This window comes from Hevea brasiliensis, chromosome 13 (assembly GCF_030052815.1).
Source record: "Hevea brasiliensis isolate MT/VB/25A 57/8 chromosome 13, ASM3005281v1, whole genome shotgun sequence".
NCBI lineage: Eukaryota > Viridiplantae > Streptophyta > Magnoliopsida > Malpighiales > Euphorbiaceae > Hevea > Hevea brasiliensis.
Genome location: NC_079505.1, coordinates 11,465,971 through 11,477,994, shown reverse-complemented (window position 1 = coordinate 11,477,994; position 12,024 = coordinate 11,465,971).

Genomic DNA, 12,024 nt, shown 5'->3' with positions numbered 1-12,024 from the left:
TACAGAGTTACTCAAACTATAGGGGAATTAAACTCATAAGCCATACTATGAAGTTGTGGGAGAGAGTTGTGGAACATCGACTACGTCATGACACTTCTATCTCTCCCAATCAATTTGGCTTCATGCCCGGTCGTTCAACTATGGAAGCAATCTTTCTCATTAGAAGTTTGATGGAGAAATATAGAGATGTGAAGAAAGATCTACACATGGTTTTTATCAATTTTGAGAAGGTTTATGATAGTGTTTCAAGAGATATCTTATGGAGAGTGTTAGAACAAAAGAGGGTATCTATTAGATACATACAAGTGTTGAAAGATATGTATGAATGAGCAACTATTATTTTGCAGACAGTGGGAGGGGACACAAGAAATTTTTTCGTCTCAGTTGGATTACACCAAGGTTCAGCAGTAAGTCCTTACTTTTTTAGATTAGTTTTAAATGAATTGACGAAACATATACAAGAGAGTATCCCTTTATGCTTGATGTTTGCAGATGATATAGTTCTGATAGATGAGACATGAGAGTCAATAGAAAGCTAGAGTTTTGGATAAGCACTCTAAAGTCAAAGGGCTTTAAGTTAAGTAGAACGAAGATAGAATATATGCATTGCAATTTCTGTGGAGACCAAACTGGTTATAGGGAAGGAGTTAGTTTGGATGGAGTAGTATTGCCCCAAAGTAATCACTTTAGATATCTCGGCTCAATCCTTCAAGTAGATGAGGGATGTGAGGAGGATGTTAGTCATAGGATTAAAGCCGGATGATTAAAGTGGAGACGTGTCACGGGAGTTTTATGTGATCATAAGATTCCCAGTACGTTAAAAGGAAAATTTTATCGTACAGCCATACGATCGGCCATGTTTTATAATAGTGAGTGCTGGGCACTGAAGGAGTCGTATGTGTCTAAGATAAGAGTTGCGAATATGAGAATATTAAGGTGGATGAGTGGCAATACTAGATTAGATAAAGTCCGTAATGAGAGTATTAGAGAAAATGTAGGAGTGGTGTCAATTGAGGATAAGTTAAGAGAAGGGAGGTTGAGGTGGTTTGTTCATGTGAAGCGTAGACATACAGAGGCTCCAGTTAGACAAGTAGAGCACATTAGGTTAGAGGATAGAAAGAAAAGAATGGGTATACCTAAATTGACTTGGAGGAGAGTAGTACAACATGACCTAGAAGCATTACACGTTTCTGAGGATTTAACTCAAAATTGTTTAGAGTGGAGAAAGAGAATCCATATAGCCAATCCCAAGTTTTTGGAATAAATGCTTAGTTGAGTTGAGTTGAGTATAGTTAAATCTTATATGATTAATAAATAGTTAAAATATATATTATATGATATACTTATACTATTATATTATATAATATATTTAATCCTAAATTATATATGTATCTTATAGTTAAGAGATTATATAATTTAAAAATAACTAAAATATATATTATATGATATATTATACATTAATAACCCGATTCAAAACTTAAATGCTAATTGAAGTATGATTTTTTAAGGAAATAATTACATGAAATTATTTTAAGAATTGAGAACCGTATTGAACCAAACCGGAACTGAAGAACCGATAACTGTACCGAACTGAAACCAAAATAATAAAGAATCAAATCAGAACCATACCAAAATTTCGATTCGGTTTCGTTCCTAAGCAAACCTCAAATCAAACCGAAACTGAACGCCCCTAACTAATGATAGCTAATTTATCTATATATTATTATATATATAAAGTAGGAAGGTATTTCTAATAATTTGACAAGAGGCATTATTTCTCATGGTATTGCCACGTGACTAATACGTACTAATGGTATTGCCAAGTGACTAATATGTAGCATTCTCTTTCATAATATTGCCACGTAATTAATGCATATCATTCTTTTTTATATTATTGCCATGTGACATTTTCCTTTATATATAAGTTATAAATTATTTAATGGTTATCCTCTTAATATTATAATAAAAAGTTTAAGATATAAAGTAATAAAAAGAAAATTTAAAATAATTAATAAAAGAGTCTGACACATGACTTTTTTTTATATAGTATTTTCACATGACTAATACGGAATATTCTCCTTCATAATACTAAGGAATTGCTTATGCTATTGCACGTGGCAATAAATAAATTTTAATATATATTTTTTTAATTTTAATATATGAAAATTAAATAGTGTTTAAATTTTTTATTAATTATTTTATATATTGTTTCATGTACTTTTTTTTATTTAAATATATATATATATATTAATTTTAATATATGAAAATTAAATAATGCTTATTTTTTTACTTATTTTATATTTTATTTTTTATTAATTATTTGTAACACCCCTGATTTTTTATATATTATTATTGGGCTTCGTGTAGGTATCCTCAATTCGCGGAAATTAACGGTTGTCCGGATTCAGAATTTCCGGTCGAACAGACTACACCGGAAAAGTCTCCGAATTGGATCGAGGTTTTGGCTACCCCACCATTGTCAGGCATCCCGAGCGCGTTCCCGAAGTCGGAATCGACAAAGGTAAACCCGAACCTTGCTTTTTCGTAATTTTCTAGTGCTTAAATAGGATTAAAAATCTATAAAATATTCGTTGTAGCTTAGAAAATTACGATTCTTTTTGCAATGGCTTAGTAATATTGCTAAGGACCGCGGGGCAAGGTTTTATAATTTTTAGAGCTTGTTTGGGCAGTTTTTGCGAAAAATGGTCAATTATAGGGACTAAATTGAAATATTACATACTGTGATGGATCATTGATTTGATGGGCCCAGGAGGGGCTGTGTGATATGATTGAACTGTGGATATATGGATTGTGAGTATAGAAGTGTGTTTTGAGCCCTTTTGCAGGTTGGGTAGGTCCTAGGTATAGGGGAGACTCTGTGGATTTTCGGCAAGACCTAGGACGTATTTGGTCTTTTCTTAATTTGAATTGAGTCATTTATATTAAATAAATGTAATGTAATTGTCAGGTGAGCCGGGACAGCCTTCTTCCTCCGCCCAGCCACCACAGTGATTTGTCGTCAAGTCTGTGAGTAAAATATTAATTTTAACTGTAATTTCGATATTATTATATGTTCAGCATGCCCATGCATCACTTATATGCATATATTTATGTAGTTAAACTCTAGGCACGAATTATGTTGCATTGATAATCATTAATGTGCCATGAGTGTTGTTATGGTAATTTGGAGCGCAGCGTGCGTTGGCGTGCGTGTGATGTGGTGTGGACTATGGATAGGACGGTAGACACGCTTGAGTTCTTCATTGGGACCCGGTCCTTCTGGTAGACACGGCTTGAGTTCTTCTGGGACCCCGATTTGGTATTTAAGTGGAAGTCCGAAATGAGTTCTTCATCGCACCAGATTGGATTTAAGAGAGTCAGATAGGGATCGGCCCATATACTATGAATGATGTTACAGGGTGTGTGAGTGCTCCAAATTACCTTTTTGATGTTATGATGTGAAAATGTTGTTGATGTTGCATTTCACTCTACAGGGTGCATTAGTTTTAGATAGTTATAGAGATTATGGTTAAAATTGATATTTTACTCTCTGAGTCGAACGCTCACCTGTTCAATATTTTTTCCAGGCCACAGGAGGATATTTTTGAGGTTAACCTGCTTCCTTTCCTCGCAGGTTGTTTATCAATAGTTTTGTAATTTTATTTACTCCTAGAATTTCCGCATGTGTTAGAAATATTTAAATGATTCGGGTCTGTAATATAAATTGTCATGTGGACCTGTAAAATTATATGCATGTTTGATGGATTGGATGAGGGAGCTGAGCTCCCATTTATTTTTTTGCCGATATGAGTATGTGGAGGGTGAGCTGAGCTCCCCAATTGATGATATATTTTGTTTACAGGTCGGGTGAGTCAAAAACTCCCCGTTGAAAGGTCCACTTTATGGCCGGACTCTGTCCGGTTGGTTTCTTGAAATTGGGCCCAAATGGGCCTTAGAGTTGGGTTAATGAACAGTTAGGATTATTACGGGCCTCGGGGCTTTAGGTCGCCTGTGTCCTAGTGCCGGTCCGGCCCATAGGTTGGGTCGTGACAAATGTGGTATCAGAGCTTAGGCTCCAGATTCTTAGGGAATGTTGTCTAAAGTGTTGGGAAGAGTCTAATAGGAGTCACATGCGGAAAAATAGGATTCACATTCGTCTTGCATTGTCATCTTTGCTTCTAGTCTCTGCTTCATATATTGTGTATAAATATGAGTCTATAGAGCTATGCAATGTGCAGTTTTGAATTTGTGGGCTAATGCTGCTGAATTACAGGAAAATGCGTAGAAGCAGGAGAGCTGCCACTGCACCAGAACCAGATGTGCCCGACGAGGTGTCGGCACAGGATGAGGCGCCTGCCCCGAGGAGGCGGGGTAGGAGGCCTAGAGCTGCTCAAGTAGAGGAGCAACACCCCAGACTGAGATCGGTCCTTATGGCACAGGGTCCCATGGACCCCATGGCAGCTACTCTAGCTGGTTTGCAGAGGACCATTGATATGATGGCACAGTATATGGTCCATCCTCCACAGCAGCAGCAGTCCACCGCACCAAGAGAGGAAACTTACAAACAGATCATCAACTTCAAGAAGTTGGTGCTTGGTACCTATGATGTGTCAGACGATGCATATCGGTTTTTGGATTCCTGCAGACAGGCAGGAACAGAATTACAGTTGACTGATAGAAGATTCGAGAGAGATAAGAAATTAGGAGACCTAGTCTGTCAGGACGTATCGTAGTAACTATACAATGTTCTCGATGTCTGCTCTGTAAGCTGCAGATTACAGTACCGACATGAGATTATTGTGTAGAGCTGCGTGCATCCCCGTGGTGCTCCATAATGAGGGTATTTACGGGTGGCCTCTGTTTTGGTACAGTAATACCAGAACAGAATTCTATATTTGCAGAGGAGTTGGGAACTCCTGGCTAAGAGTCTAGAGTTAGAATATTGAAAGGTCACAGTTGGGTGATAACTAGAGTCAGTGACTCAGTTACCCCAGCATGAGCTAGAGTTACATCAAGAGTTGCCATCAGACCAGAGGTTTCGGACTAGTTGCAAAGTAAAGGTGACACTTATAGAGTGAGAATAGTATACCTTGTGTGTATCAGTATGGAATAAAGTACAACTCTACTACCTAGAGAAGGTCGAAACTATGAATTGATGATTTATAGAGCTATGATATGATAAAAGAGTCATTAACTTGACATGGTTCTGGCAAGGTGGTAGATGTAGTACCTTTGTTGCAGCAAGTTAGGATATAGTCCTATCTTTTCAGAATGGATCGAAGGTTATATAAGGAACAGAAACTGAGTCAAGGAGACCTAGTTATTGAGAGTTTGGTAGGCACAAATTCATACATAATTTCCTGATATGAGAATGACAGTAAGTGCATACCTAGTATTAAGTATGAAAGGACGAACAGAGTAATGACAGGAGTTAAATTGAGTTAGCTACTAAGGCTTGCAACTGTTTTAAACTATGAGCTGGAGGAAATACTAATTGTGGATGAGTTTCAATAGATGAAATTATTGCTAATGGGTAATTTGAGGTTGAAGTTTGGAAAGTTGTGGGCAGTATATGTGATTATATTAAGGAGAATAAACACGTGAAGTATCTTATTTAGAGTTAATGCATGACACACATTTCCCACAGCCGTGTTAGTTCAGATGGAACTTATAGTTTCTGGAGCTCCTATCCATCCAGGATGAGCAATTTCCTACTAAGGCTGGTAGGGAATGATAATGTTCTGATAGTTAAGTTGGGAAAGGGGTTACAAAAACGAATTTTCTATGGTTAATTATAAGTGTTACGAAAGGTGAAGAATGTGCTGGTAGGAGAAAATCGTAAGGTTAGAATTCCCGAAGTAATGGAACTAGTAATCAAGATAAGACTAAGAAATAAAAGGAAAATTAAAGTTGATGATGGGATAGACATCTTTGAAGGAAAAGGTGTAAGGATGAGATAGGACTAAAATTAAGGAATAAGTACAGCAGGTTGAAAAAATACCAACAATACCAAAAATAGGAAAAGGGAAGTGGATAAGATGCAAAGGACAGGAAGAGAGCTCGATAGAGTCAGTTATAATGATGAGGATAAGGAGTGTCTAACCACTGCCCCTGTGTTAACACTACCTATGAGCGGTTAAGGATACACCGCAATCGTGGACGCCTTGAGTTGGCCTAGGGTGTGTTTTGATGCGGAATGGAAAAGTAGTGGCTTATGCTTCAAGGCAGCTGAAGAGGCATGAGCAGAACTATCCCACCCATAATTTGGAAATGGCGGCTGTAGTCTTTGCACTAAAAATCTGGAGACACTACCTATATGGTGAAGTGTGCGAGATATACACCGACTATAAGAGTTTGAAGTACATCTTCCAACAGAGGGATTTAAACTTGAGACAGAGGAGATGGATGGAGCTTCTGGAAGACTATGATTGCACCATCCAGTACCACCCTGGGAAGGCCAATGTAGTAGCAGATGCTTTAAGCAGAAAATCTTCTGGCAGTTTGGCGCACATTTCAGCAGAGAAGAGACCGTTGATTCAGGAAGTACATGAGTTGATGGATCAAGGTTTAATCTTAGATCTTTCAGATGAGGGGGTCTTGTTGGCTCATTTTTCAGTGAGGCCAGACTTGCGAGATAGAGTTAGAGTTTCCCAACACAGAGACCAACAATTAATGAAGATCATAGAAAGAGTACAGCAAGGTGAAGGTGGTGAGTTTGGATTTGCCAATGATGGCGCCCTAGTGCAAGGTTCTAGGATATGTGTGCCCAATGTGGACAACCTCAGGAATGAAATCATGCGAGAGGCACACTATACACTGTACAATGTCCACCCAGGTTCCACCAAAATGTACCATGATGTGAAAGATAGCTACTGGTGGAATGGCATGAAGAGAGACATAGCAGACTTTGTGTCCAAGTGCTTGACTTGTCAGAAGGTGAAGTTTGAACACCAGAGACCGTCGGGAAGTGCAAGAGCTCCTATCCCGGAATGGAAGTGGGAAAGCGATTACTATGGATTTTGTGGTAGGTTGCCTCGTACCACGCGAGGATATGATTCGATATGGGTAATTGTAGACCGCTTAACTAAATCAGCTCACTTCTTGCCAGTGAAGATCACATATTCTGTTGCACAGTATGCCCGACTCTACATTCGAGAAATAGTCAGATTGCATGGAGTTCCTGCTTCCATAATATCGGAGAGGGCTGATTCACTTCGGTTTTGGAGAAAGTTGCAGGAGGCACTTGGCACACAGTTGAACTTCAGTATGGCTTTCCACCCTCAGACAGATGGACAGTCCGAAAGGACAATCCAAACACTGGAAGACATGCTTCGCATGAGTGTTTTGGATTTTGAAGGTCGATGGGATGATCAGCTAGCTTTGGTGGAGTTTGTCTACAACAACAGTTACCATTTCAGCATAGGAGTAGCATCCTATGAGGCACTATATGGAAGAAAGTGTAGGTCTCCTCTGTGTTGGACAGAAATGGGAGAAGCAAGGGTGCATGATGTAGACCTAGTGTAGTATATTTCAGAGATAGTTCCTTTAATCAGGGAACGATAGAAAACAGCTTTCAGTAGGCAGAAGAGTTATGCAGACCCCAGACGGAGGGATGTGGAGTTTGCAGTGGGCGACTATGTATTCCTGAAGGTTTCTCCAATGAAGGGAGTCATGAGATGTGGAAAGAAGGGCAAGTTGGCACCTCGGTATATTGGACCTTTGAGGTTACTGATAGAGTTGGAGCAGTTACCTACCGGTTGGAACTGCCACCCAACCTTTCTCACGTTCATCCCGTATTTCACATCTCCATGCTCAGGAAGTACATCCCAGATCCTCCCCATGTACTACGGCAGGATGTAATAGAGCTAAAAGAGAACTTGACCTTTGAGGAGCAACCTGTAGCCATAGTGGACTACCAAGTGAGACAGCTAAGATCAAAACAGATCCCTATGGTTAAGGTTTTGTGGAGGAGTCAGTCAGTGGAAGAGTGCACCTGGGAGTCAGAACGGGACATGCGTAGCAAGCACCCTTATCTGTTCAATGTGTGATCATGTACTTTATTCTGCCTTGTGTAAAAATTCGAGGACGAATTTTCTGTAAGGGGGGAAGAATGTAACACCCCTGATTTTTTATATATTATTATTGGGCTTCGTGTAGGTATCCTCAATTCGCGAAAATTCGACAGTTGTCCGGATCTGTGAATTTCCAGGCATGAACCGAACCTACCGGAAAAGTCTCCGAATTGGATCGAGGTTTTGGCTACCCCACCATTGTCAGGCATCCCGAGCGCATTCCCGAAGTCGGAATCGGCAAAGGTAAACCCGAACCTTGCTTTTTCGTAATTTTCTAGTGCTTAAATAGGATTAAAAATCTATAAAATATTCGTTGTAGCTTAGAAAATTACGATTCTTTTTGCAATGGCTTAGTAATATTGCTAAGGACCGCGGGGCAAGGTTTTATAATTTTTAGAGCTTGTTTGGGCAGTTTTTGCGAAAAATGGTCAATTATAGGGACTAAATTGAAATATTACATACTGTGATGGATCATTGATTTGATGGGCCCAGGAGGGGCTGTGTGATATGATTGAACTGTGGATATATGGATTGTGAGTATAGAAGTGTGTTTTGAGCCCTTTTGCAGGTTGGGTAGGTCCTAGGTATAGGGGAGACTCTGCCGGATTTTCGGCAAGACCTAGGACGTATTTGGTCTTTTCTTAATTTGAATTGAGTCATTTATATTAAATAAATGTAATGTAATTGTCAGGTGAGCCGGGACAGCCTTCTTCCTCCGCCCAGCCACCACAGTGATTTGTCGTCAAGTCTGTGAGTAAAATATTAATTTTAACTGTAATTTCGATATTATTATATGTTCAGCATGCCCATGCATCACTTATATGCATATATTTATGTAGTTAAACTCTAGGCACGAATTATGTTGCATTGATAACTGTTAATGTGCCATGAGTGTTGTTATGGTAATTTGGAGCAGTGTGCGTGCGTTGGCGTGCGTGTGATGTGGTGTGGACTATGGATAGGACGGGTAGACACGGCTTGAGTTCTTCGCTGGGACCCGGTCCTTCGGGGTAGACACGGCTTGAGTTCTTCATTTGGGACCCGATTTGGTATTTAAGTGGAAGTCCGAGCTGAGTTCTTCGCTGGCACCAGATTGGATTTAAGAGAGCTGTATAGGGGATCAGCTCCCATATACTATGAATGATGTTACAGGGTGTGTGAGTGCTCCAAATTACCTTTTTGATGTTATGATGTGAAAATGTTGTTGATGTTGCATTTCACTCTACAGGGTGCATTAGTTTTAGATAGTTATAGAGATTATGGTTAAAATTGATATTTTACTCTCTGAGTCGAACGCTCACCCCTGTTCAATATTTTTTCCAGGCCACAGGAGGATATTTTTGAGGTTAACCTGCTTCCTTTCCTCGCAGGTTGTTTATCAATAGTTTTGTAATTTTATTTACTCCTATAATTTCCGCATGTGTTAGAAATATTTAAATGATTCGGGTCTGTAATATAAATTGTCATGTGGACCTGTAAAATTATATGCATGTTTGATGGATTGGATGAGGGAGCTGAGCTCCCATTTATTTTTTTGCCGATATGAGTATGTGGAGGGTGAGCTGAGCTCCCCAATTGATGATATATTTTGTTTACAGGTCGGGTGAGTCAAAAACTCCCCGTTGAAAGGTCCACTTTATGGCCGGACTCTGTCCGGTTGGTTTCTTGAAATTGGGCCCAAATGGGCCTTAGAGTTGGGTTAATGAACAGTTAGGCTTACTACGGGCCTCGGGGGCTTTAGGCTGGCCCAGGTCCTAGTGCCGGTCCGGCCCATAGGTTGGGTCGTGACATTATTTATCTCTTAAATTTTTTAATGAAGATTTTATAATAAAAATACATTACAAGAGAAGATAAAATGATATTTTCATCTTGAAACAGTAATAGTTAATTAAAAACTACTTTAATTTCATAACTTTTAAATATTAAATAACCTGTTGAGTATGTTTACCAACTGAATTTGGAGTAGCCTCTTGTTTACGAAACCTCTAATAGCCACTCCAAAACTCTAATCTAAATGCACCTTTAACACCATGTTTGGATAGATAGAAAAGTGAGAGGAAAGAAAATAACTAGAAGAAAATAAATTTAAAAAATATTTTCTCTTATTCGGATGAGAGAGGAAAAATAAGGGAGAGAAAGAAAATAAATTTTATTTTCCTCTAGTTATTTTCTCTTTAAATTGGAGAGAAAATGAGAAATTAAAGAAAAAAAAAGTTGAATTTGTATTGTCTATCATATATTTTTTACGTTAACTTTTACTTTCTCTTTTTTATTTTTTATATATCTAAACACAAGGAAGAAAAATAAAAAATATTTTCCTTCTTTTATTTTTCTTCCTCTCCCAAAATTTATCCAAATATAGTATAAGTTAATTCCAGTAAAATGAGAGAATTCAACCATAACTTCAATCTATTCACAATTGTATTAGAAATCATCTTATAAAATAAATTGAAAAACTGATGGGTCTATGTCAGGATTTTTACTTTTCAAGATTAGCACGATATTAGTCCCATTGATCTATTTAAAAAAGAAATAAATAAATAAATAAATACTTCATAAAAACTTCTAACAGCAATTTTTATGTTGACAAGAGCCGAAACCAATGGCGAAGCTTAACCATAACATTTAGAGGATAAAGTAAAATTAAAAAATAATTTATTAATTATTTATATTCACTTATAATTTAAAAAAAAATTATATTGATACGTACTTAAAATATTTTATATAAAATTACTTTCATTCAAACTATTACACTGAATAATAATAATAATAATAAATTTACTAAGTTATTAATTCAATCTATTTTATACACTAATCTAGTAAATATAACATATTTTAGAATAAAGTAAAATAAATAAAATTAAATATTTTTATTTTAAATTTAGAATGATTGATGAATAAAAGAATATTTATTAAATAAATTAATATGAGATAATAAATAATATTTAATTGTGATTTATACTTACTAATTAGATTTGTAATTTTTAATAAATAAATTTTTATATGTTATATAAATGTTTGTATTTCAAATATAATTTTAAAAAAATTAAATAAAAAAATACTTTTAATAAATATAGTATATATTATATATTATATATGAGCTATTTAATTTCATAGCAGCTTCCAACCAAATTTTTTTTTTTTTAATTGCCATGGTGCATTATAAAGCCACAAGGGCATTAGAAGAACAAGCAGAGTTTACAAGAGAAGGAATGGCTATTAGCCAGTTGCAAGGAAGCTGATAATTAGCTTTAAGCTTTGCTAACCTATGGGCTACTTCATTAGCTTTTCTATTAACATAAGAAAATTGAACAGATTGAAAGAGCGGGCAGAGAGCATTAATGCAGTGCACTGATGAAGCAATTTCCTAAGGATACTCTTCTCTTGAGTCCTCTAAAGCAGCAATAAGGGAAGTTGAGTCCGATTTCAGGATAATGAGGGACATGCCATTTTTTTCCCCAATTGAATTGCTTCTAAGAGAGCTTTTGCTTCGCCTACTAGAGGTGTAGCACAGATGACATTCTTAGCAATTCCATCAACCAAATTCCCTTTGAAATTTCTAGCAATCACTGCAATAGAAGAATAGACTTGATCCCTTTTCCAAGCAACATCGCAGTTAAGCTTTAAAACACCTAAAGGGGGAGGGGGAGGGCACCATGATGGGGGGTCCGAGTTGAGGTCTCCAGTAGCTATTATCACATTTCAATGTTCCTTCTTGTCCATTTAAATCAAGCCTAATCAAGTTTTTTTTCCCTAAGGTTCACCCGTTCCCTTCTCTGTCGTTGCATGGCCTTTCCTTGCCCCTTTCAAGCAAAGAGAGGGGCGGAGCTGTCTCTTTGTAAGTAGAGTCAATTGACCCTACTAATTTTTTTTTTAAAGAATTTACATGTATTGATAGTAAAGATAAATAATATAAATGCATGTGAGTGGTCAATTTGACCTGACTCAATTT